Source organism: Schistocerca cancellata, unplaced genomic scaffold (assembly GCF_023864275.1).
Source record: "Schistocerca cancellata isolate TAMUIC-IGC-003103 unplaced genomic scaffold, iqSchCanc2.1 HiC_scaffold_1106, whole genome shotgun sequence".
Classification (NCBI taxonomy): Eukaryota; Metazoa; Arthropoda; class Insecta; order Orthoptera; family Acrididae; genus Schistocerca; species Schistocerca cancellata.
In genome coordinates, this window is record NW_026047105.1 from 9,343,597 (window position 1) to 9,364,675 (window position 21,079).

The 21,079-nt window shown below is 43.0% G+C and overlaps 1 pseudogene; it reads right to left on the bottom strand.

Moving 5' to 3' along the window:
* Positions 1 to 16,820: 16,820 nt before the first annotated feature.
* Positions 16,821 to 16,938, bottom strand: LOC126156208 (5S ribosomal RNA; annotated as a pseudogene).
* Between the last annotated feature and the right edge of the window lie 4,141 nt (positions 16,939 to 21,079).

A 21,079-nucleotide genomic window follows, 5' to 3' on the forward strand; every position in this document is an offset into this window, starting at 1 on the left:
ACACCGGTGTCAATGTGTTCTTTTTTCCATTTCCTGGAGTGTATCTCAAAAAGTAAAGTATGACGCGAGAACGAAGTGTTTTCAAGAAACGTGGGTGTCATGGTAATAGATTTTCGAATAAAGGGAAACACTGTGTTAAACATGTGGCGTGTGAAGTTACAGACAATGAATTACAGGCAAAATCGTCAGTATCTAGAGAAACACCCATTAGTGCTTCGGAGATTAAAATGAAACGTTGTGATACACAGTTTTCGCAAAACGAAAGTGATGTATGTGGTAGGTTAAGTTATATTCTGATAGATTTACACATCCTAACAACGGTGTTAGGTGAATCTGTGTGTTGTAAACTACGTGGAGGGCCAGTTAGTGTTCGTGAAGACAGTGAGGTACCAAAGGACCAGCCAGGAAACTTATTATTAGTTGTGACAGTTGTAAATATAATCGTTCATTTTGGAATTCTGGTAAATGTAAAGAATTTCGAAGTAAATGTTAGGTGGCTTTATGAATTGAGAGCTGTTGGCTAAGGACACAGTGCAGCAGAAACAATGTGTGCCGTGATGAATATACCACGCCGACTTTGAAAATCGACAAGTATGCAGGAGCTACTGTGGAATCTGTTGCATGTGAGTGAATGAAGGGTGCGGCAAACGAATCTGTTGAAAGACATACCAGTAGCTTTTGAGAGCACTTGGCAGAAGCACAGCTACGGTTCTAAGAATTTTGTTGCTAAGGTGACCAATGTGGAAACTGGAAAGGTAATAGATTTCCAGCTATTAACCAAACATTGTTATACGTGTAAATCAGGGAATGAAGAAGGTCATATCTGTGACAGAAATTATGAAGGAACAATTGGTGGTATGGAGGCCAATGCAGCTACAAAAATTTTAGTCGATCTGTGAACGAAAGGGGAGTGTGTTACACTAAGTGGAGACTCAAAAGCACATAACAGTTTTGTAGCCACACGGCTTTATGGTGAGAAGATTATCACAAAACTGGAATGTGTTGGTCCTATCCACAAGAGAATGGGCACCAGGTTGAGAAAGATGAAACAAAGTCTGAGAGACAAGAAACTTTGTCATCGTAAAACCATAAGAGCCAGGCTGACAGACAGACAAAATGGTTGATGGACTGCAGTAGTATTACGGGATGGCCATTAGAAATAATACTGAGGATTTATTGAAAATTAAGCAGGCAGTATGGGCTACCTTTTTCCACAGACTGTCAACTGTTGAAAAATCAGTACACTACCTCTGCCCTCCTGGACCTGATTCATGGTGCAGTTACCGCAATGCCCAGTAATCAGTCAGTTTATACATCCACATACATTCCATCCCAGCAGCAGTCATGGATATCATAAAACCTATTTACAGAGGCCTGGAAAATCCTGAATTACTGAAGAAGTGTCTGCATGGTCACACTCAAAATTCCAATGAGTCGTTCAATAATCTTATGTGGACTCGCTTATCAAAAAATTGTTTTGTTGGAATGAAGACAGTAAAGTGAGGGGTCAGTGATGCTGTTATGGCTTTTAATGATGGAAACACTGATAGGTTGAAAGTGCTACAGCATATGAGAATTAATCCTGCAGCAAACTGCATCAGAGAACTTGAACCAGTGGACAAGGTTCACAGTGATAAAGCAGAGTATGCAGTACAGTTGGCCGCTAGGGAATCCAGAAAGAAGGAAAGAAAAATAAACATGGAAAAATGTCAAGAGGATGATACACAAAACGGTGCAGGGTGCTTCTGAGTGACTAGAAATATAAAATTAAGCGTATATTAAGTGTGTTGCAGTCTTTTGAAATTTTGGAAGCCGTTCCTGAAAATTCACATTTTCTGTTGCATTTTTCCCTCAATCGCAGAAACCATTTCGAGTAGAGTATTCAAATTTTCAGGGAGTAATAACATACATATATTGAGTCTACCGCACTAAAAGAAGAAAACAATGTTATGTATAAAAAATTATTTGGGGTAACGTACAAAAAGAGTACACAAAATTTAATCGTGTAAAATAGTATTTCCGAAAGGAGTGGCTGAGAAGCCATTATTGTGGTACATTATACTCAGAACATACCGGTTAATGTCCTGAAAAGCTTCATGCCAATGGCTACAGTGGTTCCTGAAATACAGGGAAGCCAAGTCACTAAATTTAACACTGTCGGGATATTACGTTCCAACTCCCCTTAAATTAAGCTCATATGAGTATCAGCTCTGCTGGAAAAAAAATTATAATGAGATGGTATAGAAAAATTTAAGCACTTAATTTTTATGGTCCTCTTCGCAGACGGTAGATACGAAAAAAAGTTGGATTGCTCCATATAGATCCACTACTACTTCGTTCCTTAATACGAAGCTACCGAAAAGAGTTATCAGTTATTGATTAATCCTTCATATACCAAGCCTAAGTCGTCAACGTTGTTAAGCAAACTGCGGTCGTCTAGGCACCCCATCTTCTTTTCTTAATTTCTCAACATAGTAGTGTAGAAGGTTACTCTGATTAGATTCTTTGGGTGTCTAAAAGTATATTTAAATTAAACAAGAATTGTTGACGAGGTCATTTATAAAGTACCCTTATAAAGAGAAAAATATACGCAAATCGATTTCATGTCATGGATTCAGTAGAAGCTGCACGACGAATATTTTCGTCTCTTATCCGCATGTCAGAAAGTGATTCCTTTCGATAGCGAGGGGCTCCAACATTCTATAGCACGCCAAATCCGTCTCGTTTTGGTAGAATATACCACTTTCCTAATTGTCATACTGCTTAGAACAGCATTTTCTTTGTAATGTTGAACAATGTATGAAGCTTCGGTAGTTTCGGTTTCTGTAGAATCTACAATTTGGTCATAAAAAGCATTTTGAAATCTTCTGACGTTCTGTTGTAAGATCATTTGCATTCCTTGGCCTGGGTGATCCTTCGACAGTGTTACATTGACGACACCAAGTAACGAGGACAATGAACTTGTCGATTTTCGTCCAGACTTTGCAATAAACTCATCCCCTACATCAGAAGCCTCATCAGAAATTCCACTGCCAATGTTCACATCAAGGTTATCTGACACATCTTGTTCTGGCATAAACTCCTCATCAGGCTTGCTCCAGGTATCTTATGAGTCACTGAGACCACTTTCATCCAGCACCGAAAAATGACATCATTTTAGATTTGCTTGTGGACCATTTTCGTACTTTATGGCGTTCACATTGTGAAAAATAACAAAAAAATGAATCCATAACGCCATGTGTGTATTTAATTAAAGCACCATAGACCTAATTATGTAACACATATTTGAAACAGCTGTATGGCGCATATAAAAACCAAGAACAAATTGATTGTTAGAGTTGCAGCATTGTTCCCAAGAATCATTGCCTGGTGTCCCCAGAAAACGCCGCTTGGTAACTACAGGGATAGATAAGGTACCATTCTAATTAGAGTTACAGATGCAGTAAGCTTCTCGTGCTGACATAGCTCGTTGGAACCCTTATTTACTGTTATCATGTTTTTGTTAGGAAATTTGCAGTAGAGGCCCAATTTTCACTGATTCTGTATGTTTGTCGTATCCTTTTTGTTTTTTCCTTGACAGAACCGTTCCTGGGATGTCACATGTAGTACCTGCGTCTATAGTGTCAGACACAAATGTTACTTTATCGAGACTACTTTAATTAGTTCTAGTATTTCACGCTGAGTAACAAGATTGTAGAATACAATTGTGTATATAGGACTTATTGCTACATCCCGTTCATTACATTTCTTACTCGTAAGAACTATGTTTGTCAGATCCTTGAAAACGCCAATGAACCTCTCTTTAACTGTGTAAACGTCGCAGTTTCTGCAAGTCTGACGGATTTTATTAAGTGGTTTTCAAATTACCTTGAAAGTACCCGTTTCTAAATTCTACCACTGCGGCACTCTGCAGCTAAAAAATATATGTAAGTAGACACAGCGCCTCTGAGGAACAAATATAAATTGTGACTTAATTATTTCTTGCGCGCAGTTGTTTATGCCACTCATGAACGATAGTTCAAAATGGTTCAAATGGCTCTGAGCACTATGGGACTTAACATCTTAAGTCATCAGTCCCATAGACTTAGAACTACTTAAACCTAACTAACCTAAGGACATCACACACATCCATGGCCGAGGCAGGATTCGAACCTGCGACCATAGCGGTCGCGCGGTTCCAGACTGAAGCGCCTTTAACCGCGTGGCCACAACGGCCGGCGAACGATAGTTGACCACAGCCTTGGTCACAACATTAGCTCACATCTAGGCCTCTCGTTCTGTAGATTCAGTTAACCGATATTCGAGTCCTGGCTAAACTTTGACATGCATGAACAATTTAAGTGATTCGCGTATGTTTATCTATGAAGAATCTGGTGGTGGTGGTGGTAGTTAGTGTTTAACGTCCCGTCGACAACGAGGTCATTAGAGACGGAGCGCAAGCTCGGGTTAGGGAAGGATTTGGAAGGATATCGGCCGTGCCCTTTCAAAGGAACCATCCCGGCATTTGCCTGAAACGATTTAGGGAAATCACGGAAAACCTAAATCAGGATGGCCGGAGACGGGATTGAACCGTCGTCCTCCCGAATGCGAGTCCAGTGTGCTAACCACTGCGCCACCTCGCTCGGTATGAAGAATCTCCAGAACCATCTTTCATTATTTTACATAGTGAAAGGCAGACTTGTATAATTTATTGATTTATGTATTTATCATTTCAGTTTAAAATTTTCCTGCGGTGTTCTTTAGTGCGCCATAGGACCCTAGGACGTTTCAGGATATGGCCTCTATGGCCCCTAGTTAGTTACGGCCTGCTAGTATCGCTGCGTAGTTTCCTTAAGTATGCGCAGATTAAAGTGTATATTCTCTAAGAGTAAACAAGAAACACATCGTGAAGTGTCGCAATTTTCAACAATACAGGGCTCCCTGCAGAGGTCAAAACCGTTGCTTAGCATTAGTTAGATGCGAGACGGCCGGCGAGCAAGCCGAAGATGTCTTTCACCGTTCCACAAAATCGAAAGAAAATCGTGAGATGTGAAATGCACTAAGAAGAGGCGGCAACGATAGCAGTATGAAGGTAAGCGCTTCACGACCATCTTAGTTCTGCTAATCTGTAGTACCCCAAACGGAGGTATCAGATCGGTTGCACCTTTATGGAGACATACGTTGTAGATTCTCGTTGGCATATCAAGTCTAATGAATATGGATGTCTTTGACACGGCAGTAACATTCAGAGTAATTTACTTTAGCAAACCAGTCATTCAAACTGTTTATCATGGCTTGTATGACGCAGCTTACTTTGAAGAAACCCAAATTTCCCCAAATTTCTAAATACAGGCGAATCGCACTGCTACCACTTATTATTCGTTTTCCTTCGACGTCTTCCAGCCAAATGCGCTAACACACTCGCTCATATAGATAATGTACAACAAGTGAAACTTATCACTATGGTGTCCTAGAACACACTTTCTGCATGCGCGTATATTAAGAAATATGAAATCTTTATGATAATTTGCAACGTGTTGTAGACAGACTTCATGCATTAAGACATTTGTGTTACAAAACTGTTTTCGCTTTTTAGATTTTAGGTGTCCTAAAAAGTTTGCCTTAAAACGGAATTAAATGCGATTGGAAACTGTTGTTTCTTCAAAAACAAATTAGTTATCGTCTTTGTTTCACTGCAGTTTGTGTCTACAATCCTGGTACAGTGTGCCCATATTTTCTTGGTTTGCGTGTTTCTACAAGAGAGTGCTAAAAATTAACGCCTCCGAACTTTTCTGTGTGAAAATTCCTAAAGCTTATTAAATAAAACATACGTAATTACCATTCTATATCTTTATTTTTCATATCTACATATTTACTTCTTCCGATGAGGAATCATTTTGTTCATACTGTCACTGTAGAATGTTTGCCTTGTTGATGGAGCTACAACCTCACCAGTGCGGGCACAGCTTCATCACTACAACAAAGCGAAGTCTGCGAATGTTTAGGTTCTGGATATATGAAAATCGGCTGGGGCCAAGGGGGGGAGTGTATGATAGATGACAGTGAAGCAAAGGCGTCGGATAGTGGCAAATATTGCAACATTTACGTGTGGTCTGACAGTACCTGCTGAAGGATAGGGTACTCCATGTGTGAACGAACTCTTCAATTTCGGAACTCGATTACAGCACGCTGTTCATCATGCACCAACGCAGTTACGTTATACTCCGCCATGTTATACGCTACAACTCAGAGCCCTTCGGAGTCAGAAGGTTTAAAATATGTAGACATGAAGGATAAGGCGTGGAATGTTAATAAAGTTCGTTTTGTTTAAAAATTTTCAAGAATTTTCAGAGAAAAATTTCGGAGGCATTATTTTTCAGCAAGGCTTTATAGTATTGGTTCGGCAGAGATCCATACTGCTCGCATAAATAATTTAGAGCAGTTTGTATCATTTTTACGTGGGCTCTTACACCGCTGTGTAGGCCCTGGCCAAGTAGCCGTCACGTCGAGGAAGAGTTCAGTAATGGGAGGTTTACTATCTTTTGGTTCAAAAAATCGATTTTTTTTTAAATGGAGTTTTTGGATCCATAAAAGTGTTTAGGATCCACCGATGAAACGGTTTCTTCGAATAAGGAACGAAAATGTTTTTTTTTCGCGATTGAAGAAAAATTGCACCTGCATGAAATAGGCCTTTATCACGCACGTGTTTTTTTCTTTCGGAGGACGAGTTATTGTACCGGTGCTTGAGAGGAAGCCCCCAAGCATTTGCATTCTGGTGCGAGGACTGTGTAGATTGCGGCTTTCATGGCACTGAGTAGCTTCAGCGTAGGGTGTTCAGCAACTCTGAACACCATGACAACGATGGGCGTCACCCTGGGACTCTATTCGACGCAGTTTGCCAAGCATTCGGACGACCACCGGATTCAAGTAGCCGAAAACCTCTCGTCACCGGCTGTACGAGCGGCTCTGGAGCACCGCGGGATGGCTCAGATCGAGCAGAACTCCCTCTATGACGAAGAAAGAGCACTAGTTTATGGACCCGGAATAGCAGATTGAACGTAAGTTGCATAATATTGCATTTATATGTAGTCAAAACTTCAAAAGGGTTTTTCTCGAAATGACTTTCTTTATAGAGCGGTATGGTAACTTCAAATCTGCTGAACCGATTGGCATTATTCTTTGTTTCCGACGAAGCTAAATAAATTGTCTAGGAGTCGTAGTACTTTTATTCCGATCCATGAACTACAAATACTTTTACTTGGCCGACGAAGTCGAAAAATCGATGAAAAATAATATATTTTTTCACATGACCGCCATTTTGTTTCCTTCGGTCCAAAAAATTTAAGCGAAGTACAACTCCTCAAGAATCTTATATACGTCGCTAACGTTGACTCAGTTTTTATTTAAGACGAGCTGGCTGACCTGTGACGTACCGCGCGTGGAGGTCTACATCGAAATTTGGTTTCGTTCCGACGGCACTTCCGCCATTGCTCTTCGACATTTCTGGTCGAAAAAATTCCTTTTCGTAGAGGAAATACCTATAAACATTGTGACCAAATCTGACATCTTTATCTATAACACATACCGAGAAATAAATTCTCAAAAGACATGCAACTTCGGCAGCAGTGTCGCCTGCCATCGATCGCTCCCTTTGACCCCGCCAAACACGAGCTGTTTACCAAGCAGTTTCAGTAATTCGAACGCCACTATGTACGTACGTTCTGCGTGTTTAACAGTACTGGCAGTTGATCTGCGTGGCGAGCAATACTAGAAAGAAACAAAACAAAAACAAACAGAACCAGGAGGTACGCGAATGACTGCATTGCCTCTGCTGTCTCTGCAAGCCTCTCATAAATCGAACACGGAAAATTCCACACACCTATGGGTTATGTTAAGTGCTATATAAGCCACGTTTTTCGTGGAAACAGCAATTTGCCGGAAGAGTATCAACGAATAGAAACTTAACATTCACATGACATAACCATTTTGTCGTTTCACTTCATATTCCCATACATTCTAATAGCAAAGTAGATATTTCCTTTTCATTACGGGAAGTGCTTTACCTGATTTCTTACGTTTAGAATCACTTGCCATCACTTCAATATATAGTGTACTAGAATACGTTTAGGTTGGATGCCTTCTGTATAGTTAACATGTCCGCTATCGAAAATCTGCAATAACAAGCCACATTAGCAAATAAGATGTCTCTGTTTAGTAGGAACACTATAAACAATTACGCATAGCTGGGGCATTCCCGAAATTTCATCTGTTTCTGTTTAAAAGAATCTGCCTCATTTTGTCTGTCAGAGAATGGCTATTCCATCTGTACATATCTTATGAAAACTGTTTGAACCGTACACCATAGAAAACTTTCCCAAAGTCAGTAAGCGTTTCATCGAACTGGTTATCTCGATCTATTCTATCGTATTAACGACATGGCACAGTCGATGATTTTTAAATCCTTTGTAGTTACGGTAAAAAAAGGTCATCTCATTCACAGTAGTCCCTCACACATAAATAATAATGTAGTGTTTCAATCGTTCGCGGTAAATAAGTGGTCAAGGAAGTATCATCTCTGCTATGAAAGAAATTCGTCAAACTAATTGTTGTCTCGGCTCATAATTGCTTTCTACAATTCTACTGCTGTTAACAGCGATTTCGAATGGACGTAAGTCCGAATTCTAGCCTTTGCGTCACTCTCAGCGTGTTTACATGAGGTGCGTCAGCTTAGTACTGAATAAATGATTTCATCCTGTTGGTGGATGGCAGCCAGATTAAATCTCGTAGAAACGACCTGTTATTCTGCAGTTAACTGGTACTAAGCTATGACAAAATTACATTTTACTTTCAATTCTTCAGGCTTCCCGGCGTCGCGTCTTTGCTGCACGTTATTTCAACTGCGTGACTCGCAGTCTCCTTCAGGTGCTGTCCGGTACTGATTGCAGTGTGGAACGAGTCCGGTATTTATGCCTACGTTGTGCTAGGCGTTCCCTATGCGGTACGCGCCGCGCCTGGCGCTCTCTCCGTGGTGTGCGCCGACCAGTAGCAACGGCTGTAGAGTTTTCTTCTAGCCGCGGCTGTTCAGAACGCTGTGCGCGTACTTTGTGGTTATTATCCGTCGTCAGTACAGCTGAATTAAGTTCTGAATGGCGGCCAAGCTGTGCTAGACGTTCTATCTGCCGATTGTCGTCATTTGACTCCTTCTCTGAATTGAGACTTTCTGTTACCGTGGTGTGCGTGTTAGGCGTTCCGTCCGAAGATCTTGTCCCTCAGGAGCAGCTGCAGTGTCATGCTCAGTCCAAAACTGTTCAAATTGTCGCTCGATACTCGGAAGAACGATCTCAGATATTGTGTCTGTTGTCTGAGGTACCATTTCACGTACGTCCTTTGTTACATGTACTGGGATGTTATCCCTAGTGGTGTCACCGGCAGACACCACACTTGCTAGGTGGTAGCTTTTAAATCGGCCGCGGTCCGCTAGTATATGACGGACCCGCGTGTCGCCACTGTCAGTGATGGCAGACCGAGCGCCGCCACACGGCAGGTCTAGTGAGACGTACTAGCACTCGCCCCAGTTGTACAGCCGACTTTGCAAGGAACGGTTCACTGACAACTACGCTCTCATTTGCCGAGACGATAGTTAGCATAGCCTTCAGCTACATTTGCTACGACCTAGCTTAGCGCCGTATTCAACTTATATTGAGATTCTATTAATGTATCATCAAGAGCGATGTTCTACAAATGTGGGTTAAAGTTAAGTATTCCAGAAGCTACGTACTTTTCTTTATAGCATTCATTACGTATCCTGTTTCAGACCTCACGCCAGCCTGCGTGAGTTTAAGCGCGTGCCTTTCGGCTTCCTCTCATTGTGTCTAGGCTGCCTTGTCTAGACACAACATCCCAAATTCCATCTTTATACTTGTGTCCCTTGGGGTCTGGATGTTACCTACGTTGCCTCTTCAAACGATCGAGTGCAGCTTTCCAAACCGAGCTCAGCTAGAAACGGATGTCCCGGTTAATGATATTCTCCGCGACCATGATCTCAATAGATTCTATAATGAGGCTGTCCCAGTATCTCTATGCCTGTGTTAGAATCTTGGTATCGTTATACTTCGTAGAATAGTTGAGTTCTAAACAATGCTCGACAGTCGCTGACTTGGTCGCCTGTCTCAGGCTGGTGTGCCTTCTGTGCCCATTGCTCCCAATGTCAACGGTCCTGGTCATCTGGCCGTTGTATGCCATCCCACATTCCCATGGTACGGGGTAAATGCCCAGTTTTTGTAGACGCAGGTCATCCTTCACAATCAATAGAAGAACCTGAATCTTGATGGGTGAGCGGAGCACGCTTTTAACGTTATGTTTGAGGAGACATCTGCTGATTTTGGCAGATATCGGCCCAACATATTGCAAATGTGCTACATTTTGCGTTTCTTCTTGTATCTCCACAGGAACTTGTGGCTAAACAAGACGCAGAACCTTTTGAATATCTCGAGAAGACTATCCATTTTTGTCGAACACAGATCTTCTACCTCCATCCCGAAACTATATGGATCTGACAGAGTTCGTGCCCGGTGAACCAGTGTTCTGAGTACACAGTTTTTCTGTGCCGGATGGTGCCAGCTGCTAGCTAGCAGGTACAAGTCAGTGTGACCGTGACACACCGTGGCCGGCCGGGGTGGTCGAGAGGTTGTAGGCGCTACAGTCTGGAACCGCGCTACCGCTACGGCCTGCATGTGCGTGATGTCGTTACGTTAGTTATGTTTAAGTAGTTCTAAGTTCTAGGGGACTGATGACCTCAGAAGTTAAGTCCCATAGTGTTCAGACCCATTTGAACCATTTTTGGCACACCGTGACTGAAGGGACCATCTGCCTTCCTCTTAACTAGTACTTCTAGGAAATGGAGCAGTCCATCTTTCTCCAGTTCCATGGTGAATTTAATGTTAGGATGGTCTATGAAAACATCGAGCTTTTCTCTCCCATGGGGCCATATAACAAAGGTGTCACCCACCTATCCGAAAAAGCATTTCGGTTCATCTGGGGCCGATGTAAGTGCGTCATATTCAAATCTTTCCATACAGAGATTGGCCACCACCGGTGAGATTGTGCTGCCCATTGCCACCCTTTTCCGTTTGGTCGTAGAATTAACCCCCATATAGGAAGTATGTGGAAGTCAGTATGTGTGCAAGTCCAGAAGAGCACCGTCGAACTTTTCTCCAATCAGCTCAAGTGCACCACTCAGTGGTACTCGGATGAACAGGAAAACCACGTCGAAAGTAACCATAATGTCAGAATCCGAGATCTGTAGCTGCCTGAGGCAGTAAATCCTCTGAGTTGCGAATGTGGTGGGCACACTTCCCCACATATGGCGAGAGCATCTTTTTAAGTTGTTGACCAGTGAGGTAGGAGGCTGCGTCAGTGTTGCAGACTATTGGATGTAGAAAACCCCCTTCCTTGTCCACCTTAAGACAGGCCATAAAATCTGTGTGGTACTGGTGCTTTAGCCCTTAGCTGCGTAACGGTCTCTTCTCGAAGACCCGTTTCCTTTACAAGAGGCCTGGTCTTCCTATCCATCTTGTCTGTGGGGTTCCTTTCTACTGGACTGTATGCCGTCTCGCCTACAAGTAGTCACACCTTCCTCTCATAATCCGCCTTCTGTAGGATGACGGTCGCATTCCCCTTATCTGCTGGTAACACCACAATGCTGTCATGTTCTCGGAGTTCTTTGAGGGCCAACCTGTCGTCACCGGAGATGTTTGATTTGTGCAGCTTGGTTTTAGTGAGCGCCCAACACGTCTCTCGTCAGACTTCTTCACCCTCACTGGTAGGAAGTGTCATGGCCACCTGCTCCACTGCACTGACGAAGGCCGCAACAGGAATGTTTCTGGGGGTAACTGCAAAATTGAGACACTTGCTCAATACTTTCAAGGTGGTCGCTTCCAGTTCCGTGTCGCTCAGGTTGACGACAGTGGGAGAGATCTCCTTCTGCTGCGCCTTGTTCTTAAGACGCTCAAACTTTTTGCTTTTCATTTATAATAATACAGGACTTTCTCCTTAAACAGAGGTCTCCAGTACGTCTTCCTAACGTAACTGTTTCAGCACTGAATTATTATTTCTTTCTCACGGTACACTACCTGCTAAGTGTTCATTACTTTTCGACTGTGTGAGAATTTTTATTAACAACTAGACTTGTCACGAGCCATACTATAAATTGCAGTACCAGCTAGCATACAGATGCTTAAATAATAAAAATGACACAAATTTCCCCTACGTTAATCGACTCTCCACACATAATATCGTTACAGCTCACATTTTTGTCTTTCATGTTTTCCAAAATATCTACTATCGGTTGTGGAGATAAATGTTTCGAGCGGCTACGAATTAACGGGGTAATTTCTTATTCTAAGCTTTAATACATCATAGGATATTCGTATAATAAGAAACTAAATCCATCACAATTTAATCAACTTAATGTAACGTGGCTTTCGATTGCTAAAATTATCTGAAGAAATAATTCAGTTCTGGCAAGCATATGTGTAATATATATCATTTCTCGACAATTTTTTTTTATTTTGGATCCCAATATCTCCCGTAGTACATAATCAAAATTGTTGACTGAGATCAAAATTTCAAAATCACAGCGAAAGTCCAGAATGCAAATAATTGGGGAATGAGGAGAAGTAAGAGGAAACATATTGCATACACACACACACACACACAAACACACACACACACACGCGCGCGCGCGCGCGCAGGCACACATACACACACTGAGAGGGAGAGCGAAAGAGAGAGAGAGAAAGAGTAAGCGAGAGAGAGAAAACGACAGAGAATATCTTCCAAATTTATTCAAATATTGTCAGCCATAGCATTCCCATTTCTAAATTTTCGATATCAAGAAGTTACTCCATTACGTTCCCTATGATTGTAAATGAAACAACTGTGAAGAACTTAAACTATCTATAATATAATGTACAGAAAACCACAGCATGTGGTGACAAGTAATCTTTAAAAACACGTTTCTGTTCTCTAATTTGTGAATAATGTTCTAAAATACTTGATTTCTCTTTGTGCAGTTAGTTAAAAGCAATTTTCTTACTTTTTAATAGAAAGGAAATAAAATACTCAGCCAGCCGAAGTGACCGAACAGTTCTAGACGCCACAGTCCGTTACCGCGCGACCGCTACGGTCGCAGGTGCGAATCCTGCTTCGGGCATGGATGTGTGTGATGTCCTTAGGTTAGTTAGGTTTAAGTAGTTCTAAGTTCTAGGGGACTGATGACCTCAGCAGTTGAGTCCCATAGTGGGCAGAGCAATTTGAACCATTTTTTTTAAATACTCATTGATGTAAACACGTATGGGTAAAAACAATAAAACTTTGTGTTTGCTTAAGGTGGGTTTTGTAAGCAAAAAGAGACGGACACAAGAGGGAACTTCAACTTCAAGGGGAATATTGACAGAAAAATGTAAGCTTGGAAAGCGTCTCACGATCAGGGAAAATACGAACTGGACTACATTATTATTATCTAACAAAGACACAGAATCCAATCTCCTGAGACCCAAATGTCGTCTGTTTGGACATGGATCCTGCACGTAGACAATAGGATGAGTACAGGAGAGGATTATTTGAAAAAGTGATCCATACAAACCCTATGCAACGTTGCAATGAGGTAATTAAGTGGAATCATCACGACACCAGGTATAAATGTTCCTGATCATTTCATAAACAAAGAGGGGATGTAATGAAGACAATCATAACATAATAAGGGTCACCTCATGTACAGCAGAAGCGGCTGTTACATCTCTGCGAATACTTTAGACTGTCGATGGGAGAAGAATGTATTGGAATAATTTTTACTGCTTGTAGAAAAAATTCAACAAACTTTCGAACAATCGGGAAGCAAAAGTATTACCTAACATCAAATGAATATGAAACGCCTGTGCAGCTTAGATAAAGTTTTGAAAGACATCGATACTAAGATTGTTTATGGAGAAGAGGCCAAAGAATAACAGAAGGAAAATAATATTGCCGAAATGAAATCCGAACGCTAGTTAACCTTTGCGTCATCAAATATAGCGTGCGACTGTCCTTTAAAAAATTCGTGATTGGTTTAAGTCAACTACCCTATTGCTTTTGTTACTCTAGGGTTTAATAATTTCTTTTGTTGTAGTACCTGATGTTCTGCGAAGGGAGTAGCAGGAAATGCAGAGGGAAGAGAGGTCACGCGCATAGTTTACGGACCATTTCCTGCGGCGTGTCTGCGCTCTTGTCCCATCAAGGAGCGGGAAGAGCATTCCCGCCGCATAAACATCCCTTTAAGGGACGAGCACTCTCCCGCTATGGTCTTTGGACTGAGTAGAGTAAGGGAGGGGAGGGGGGGAGGGAAGGCACGAGGTGGCACTCAGCTCTCACGCTTCCCAAGGCAATCACATGGATGTAAGTGAGACGTCAAATGCTATCAGGCAGCTCTGACACCTAACAACACACAGGGAACACAGAAACAAAATACGAAGTTAAAAATTTATGATCTTTCGTCCCAAAATTCTCAACAGTTGATGACTAGGAATGACATGCTTTTGTTCTCATCTCCATTTATTATCGTCACTTTTCTTACTATCTAGAATTTCGAATTTATGATGGCCCTACTACAATTTCCGAAAACTTTTAGAATAAAGTAGTGCATGAGTAATGACAGTGAATCGTATGGAGAGCAAATTGCCAGGGGGCTGTACATGGCGACAAGTTGTACTTCGACACATAGTTTCAGTCCACACTACAGAATGGCCAGCATGTTTTTCCCATGTCGTACAGCTTCGTCTATAACCGCCGCTCGATATGGAGGTACAGTATGTCAAAAAAGTATGCACCAACGAAAAACAGTGTTGTTAAAGAACATTTTCACAAATGATATCACGGCTATTGAAATTCCTCATTTATTACTAAAGTAATAACTTTGGAATAATTTCAGGTGAAACAGACCTATCGGTAAATGACTTGTCCACCTGCTTGTTCTTCTTTTATCAGCAGCACACTCTGCATTGAACAGCTCTTGCATGATGTTAAAACAGGGCTCAATCTTCCTTCCATTATCTCTCCGATATTTTGAGAATACGAGTTTAACGTCAGTGTGAGTACGATGAATTACACCTATTCACCAACTTTCCATGGGTGAATGTTTCACATTTGGTTTACATTCCTCTGTTTATTTTATATCAAAGAAAACTCTGGGCGCTCTTCGATTGGTTATCACGGGTCAGTGAAATTATATTAACTCAACGATTACTTGAAGTCGGCCGGCCGCAGTGGCCGCGCGGTTCTGGCGCTGCAGTCTGGAACCGCGAGACCGCTACGGTCGCAGGTTCGAATCCTGCCTCGGGCATGGATGTTTGTGATGTCCTTAGGTTAGTTAGGTTTAACTAGTTCTAAGTTCTAGGGGACTAATGACCTCAACAGTTAAGTCCCATAGTGCTCAGAGCCATTTGAACCATTTTGAACTTGAAGTCGCAGAACTTGTATTCGAGGGGCTTTCGATAATTAACGCAACACTTCTTTTTTTGTCGCCCAATTTCGGTTTAAATAATGCGCAGTTTGTTGCGAAACTTTCGTGAAATATTCCCGCTCCTGCCCCTATAGTTTCATGAGAATCCGGTAGCTGGCGGTGTCATACATATCCTTCAAAACGGAGTCTGTAACGGGGGTGTGTTCCAAGCGCAGAACTGCCAAATAGTTTCATTTGGAGGAACACCAGAGCATCGCAGATATTCGTAGCCGCTTGGCAAATGTCTATGGAGACCTGGCAATGAACAAAAGCACGGTGAGTGGCTTGGCGAGATCTCTATCACCATCGCAACAAGGTCGCGCAAAACCTGCTCGATCTCCGGCCGGCCGCATGCAGGTGTGTTTACTGTAATATTGGAACGTGCGGACACCCTCATTCGAGTGGAAGCCTCAGCTGGTATTGTTGGCATACTCGTCCACCATTGGGGTAGTCAAAGTTGTGTTCCCGCTGGGTTTCTCAGCACCCAGCAGAAGACCATAAAGAGGAATGGAGCACCATTTGTGAAGAATTTCTTGCGCATTACGGGACAGATCGTGACAAGTTACTGCGAACAGGAAATACAACGCAAATCCATGGAGTGGTGCCACAACACCACTCCTCCGAAAAAAAAGTTCAAAGTTGCATCATTAGCAGGTAAATTTATGCTGAAGGACCTTTGGGACTCTGAAGGGGTTATTCTGTTTGATGTCGTCTTTCATGGAGTAACGATCGGTTCTGAAGTGTACTGTGCTAGCCACAGGAAACTGAAAGAACGACTTATGAGGGTTCGTCGCCACAAAAATTCAAATGAAGTTCTCGTTTTCCCTCGCGATGCCAGGTCTCAACTAGTCTGCGCATCCGAAAGGAGCTCGCAAGACTTCATTGGGCTCGTCTTCATCACACACCGTCCTTTTTTGGATCTCCCGCTTTCCGACCTCCATCCGTCTGGCCCAAATGAGGAGGCACTCCAAGGTAACCATATGTGAATAATGGGGAGGTTGTTGATGAAGCAAGACGTTGGCTCGGTCACCGACCAGTAGGGTTGCACCATGCGGGCATACAGGCCATCCCAGTATGGTGGCGTAACACCTTCGCATTGCACTCAGCGCTCCGTCATCAGGCCACAAGTGGCCCATCGGGACCATCCGACCGCCACGCCATCCTCAGCTGATGATGCGGATAGGAGGGCGGGTGATCAGCTAACCGCTCTCCCGGTCGTTACTGTGGTGTTCTTTGACCGGAGCCGCTGCCATTCACCCGAGTAGCCCCTCAATTGGCATCACGAGGCTGAGTGCACCCCGAAAAATGGCAACAGCACACGGCGGCCCGGATGGTCACCCATCCAAGTGCCGGACACGCCCGACAGCGCTTAACTTCGGTGTCCTGATGGGAACCGGTGTAGCCACTGCGGCGAGGCCGTTGCCCAACACCTTCGCATTGAACGGAGATTATATTGAATAATAGGATTTTGTACCCCAAACATTGGGGAACAACATAGTGTACTGAAATCCTGAATAAAACAGACCTACTTCAGGAAAAAAAAACGTGTTGCATTACTTATTGATCGCCCCTTGTATATATATAGTGTGAGTCAGCTGTCCCTACCGATGTCGTTTTATGCGCCCCCCAGTGTTATAGCTAGTCTTCACAGACCTCATTCGAGAGTTTCATATTTTTTCACTTTCTAGGCACAAACTATTGGTCCTAGAGTAGAAAGGAAGGGACCTTTTTGTGGAAAATTTAAGGTAGATAATTTTCGCTTGAGTCCGTAGTTTTCGAATTCTTCAAGGAAACAGTACAAAAGTGACCTTCCGACGCAACCGTCACTTCCACACTCAGCCCCACCGCTCAGTATTTCTAGTACGCTGTTTATGTCACTGCCGTCCCACCACTGTACAAATATTTGCAACTGCTCGAATTATGGCAACGTAATTAGTGTTAGGGTAACGTTTACATAAGCTATTTGTCGTACATTGCCGTCACAAGCAAGTTTAATATTGTTAATGAAGTACCCGACTATGCTGGTGACGTAATGGCGCTGTTAGTAGAGAAGACAAAAGTTTGATTATCAAGATTTATTAGTGTAGTCGAAAATCGTTGCCAAATAGATAGCATAGCCACCAGACCGCCATCTGTGTCAATCTCCTAAAAGGGAAGCTTAAAGCAAATAAAGTCAGTGTGATATAAACGCATGTAGCAAGCAGGCAACCATGCCAGAAAGACGCACTCATGCTTCCTACAGCCAACTGATTGAGTCTGAAAAGGTTCAAATTGCGGCCTTTATAATGGCGGGATGTTCCTTTCGGTGAACTGCGTTAAAAGTTGGACGTTCTGCGTCAATTGTGCAACGATGCTCATATCACTGGTCATGCGAACACTTTCACGCCCGTAGCCGATGTGAGGTTCTGGACGGCTACGCAACCCAAATGCACTCCAGGATCGTCGCCGACTGTACTGGTGCGGTCAGAGACTCACTTGAAAGATGGAACGGTACGCCGTGGTCTTCAGCGGTGAAAACAGATTCTGCCTGCATGCAAGTAAAGGTCTTTTGCACATGCAACGCGGCAATGGTGAGTGCTATGTTTTAGAGTGCATTCGACGAGGACACACTGACCACACCACAGTCCTTATGGTAGGGGTCGCGATAAGCGACAACTATGCTTCACATTTGGTGTTTCAAGAGAGGACGCTAACGAGTGCTCCGTACGTGCAGAATGTTGTTATTCCGCTTCTTTTGCCGTTCTTGCAACAGGAAGGTGATGTGTTGTTCCTGCAGGATTGTGTTCACCCCACACACTGCTTGTGAAACTCAAAGTGCTCTGCAAGACGTGCAGCAACATCCATGGCCAACTTGACCTCTGGACTTGCCGCCAATCGAGGTCGTATGGGATACGATGGTATGAAATGTGACTCGTGCAACTTGTGAACCAACAACTCTTAAATGAACTACGTGAACAGCCCAAGCTGACGTGGACTACTTTACCCCACGACAGTATTCGCGACATGTACGATCGACTGGGTCAAGAGTCAGAGCCTGCGTTGCTTCTCTTGGAGGCTACAACATGTACTAATGTGTTTCAGCATTGATCAGTACGTGGTAGCTCAAAGTACTTTTATTATTGATGTGTAATGTAATCATATTATGTACTCCAAATGCACTTGTAAGACGTATGCGTTGCCGGCGATGGGCGAGGCATGGCAGAGTCTCTGACCAGAGAGTAGTATGTAGTTAGTTGTTGCTTGTCGCTAGTCGGCAGTAGTTTGCAGCAGTCGACTGTAGTCGGCGCGTGCCTGCGCGTGTCGGCAGTCTGCTCTGGTCGGGACTTTGGAATTTCAATTTAAAGAATATTTCCAATGCATGATCATTCCTTCCAAGAATCAAAAAAATATATACGCCAGCATTGCACGAAGCTGTGCCGAAAATTTTTTACGTAAGAGCAGATATATTCGCAGTTTTTATTGAGGTAAGAATTTTTCCTTTTTTTATTCAGAATACAGGGCCCAGGCGCAGCGCTGCTGTCGTCATAAAATTTAACAGGTTACTGAATTTTTTTTATTATTTCCGGGTTTAGGAATTGAATTTTGTGGTTACATTGAATGTGAATGCATTTCTGCACAGAGATTATAAATGGAAGCCAATTTTGTTCAGAGGTTACAATATATAAAATTCATTTAATTATTATTTTTGTGCGGAGGTTACACTTGGTTTCTGGTTTGTTACACTTGGTTCTTCGTTACTAATTTTACTATAAATTCTGTGGGGAAGTTACACTTGTTTCCTTTTTTTTCCTCAATAAAATTACTTTATATTATAAAAATTATTATTGAGGCATTTTTTTGAAAGAAATTAATGACTGTTAATATACATTACTAGATATGCGCAAGGCTGCTTGTTTACCTTCTTCAATAATACTCATCCTCCAAAGTCCCGACCAGAGCAGACTGCCGACACGCGCAGGCACGCGCCGACCACAGTCGGCTTTTGCAGAGTACTGCAGACTACTGCCGACTAGCGACAAGCAACAACTAACTACATACTACTCTCTGGTCAGAGACTCTGCCATGCCTCGCCCATCGCCGGCAACACATACGTCTTACACACTGTAGCAACACTAATTCTTGAATGAATTGGGAACTTCTGAAAACGTGTACTATATCTCCTCAGGCACCAGAAATTTTGTGATAAACTTCGAAGGCTTCTAGAGCGTGTCTTGAGGAAGAAATAGAGGTTAGGAACAAGTGTCCGTAAACATCATTCGATTTAAAAGGCTCTGGCGCCTGCCACTATACCACCACTTTCGCGCAGCGAATGTTCGCGCTACGGACAATCGACGGAACGTCTCGCAATGTTGTTCGTTATACAGTGATCCCGATTGTGTGTCCAGTGAAGTAGCTGGAGCTAGCTGATGCGTAGACAGGTGTTGTCTCCTTTGTATGAGATGTTCTGTTGCTTTGGTGAATCAAGGTTTCGGACGTAGGTTTCCATCTGAAGCTTATCTCTCTACCTTATACGGAAAACAATTGAGATTTTAGCAAGTTACAGAAGAAAATAAGATGCGGATGGAAACCGGTGTCTGAAATCTTCATCCATCGATGGAACAGGGCACTGCGTTTATAAGAGACAAGGCGTTTCTACGCAGCAGCAAGTTCCATTTTCTCCAGTGGCGATCGGAGCAGTTAGTCGCGATTACACAGTAACAAACAACATAGCGAAACGTTCCGTGTACGGTCCGTCAGTGTACTAAGTCACATTTGCTGCCGAGGTAGTGGGCTAACGGCATGCGCCGCTGCCTGTAAATTTGATGTTCTGCATCCCCATTGAATGACGCTTCCTGACATGGGTTCATATCCTCGATTTGTTTCTCAAGACACCTTCCACAACCCCTCATGGCTTGTCATAACGTTTCTGGGACACCCTGAATATGCTGCCTGAATAACATGAAGCACTCAGAAGAGCATCTGGACGCGAAATGGTTTGAGAGAGTGTGTGATGTTACTAGAGTGATCACAAAATCGGGTGAAATATACCAAAATATAGCAGAATGAGCCCACTTAACTTTATAACGTTCCAACCCCTCTGGGCTAGAGGCACTTAGTGATTCGGTTGGAACTGATGTAATAAAGTTCTTGCATCCTCTCCCGAATCAAGCTGGCTCACGACTGTTGCAATTGGTTGTGGATCTTGGATACTTGTTCTGGGTAAGAGCCCAGGTCCAGGTCTGGGCCACACTGTTCTTCAGGGGACGATCTTGTCAGCCACTGAAATACCTCAGCAACATGTAGACAGTTCATAGAGAAACGTTACATATATAGATGACCATTGTTCTGTTGAAAAATAGCGCCATGACACCGTTGCATGATGGGTAGCATATGAGGATGCACGATGTCTGTGCATACCACTGTGGCGCCCGAGTTCACTCAGTCTCTATGACACTTGATCTGAAGTCACAACCGATTGCTCCCCACTGATTGTCCGAATTATTGGAAAATTACGTCGTCTCACGAAATGGCCACCATACATATCGGAAATGGGTCATTCAGGGTACAGAACCGTGATTCATTGCT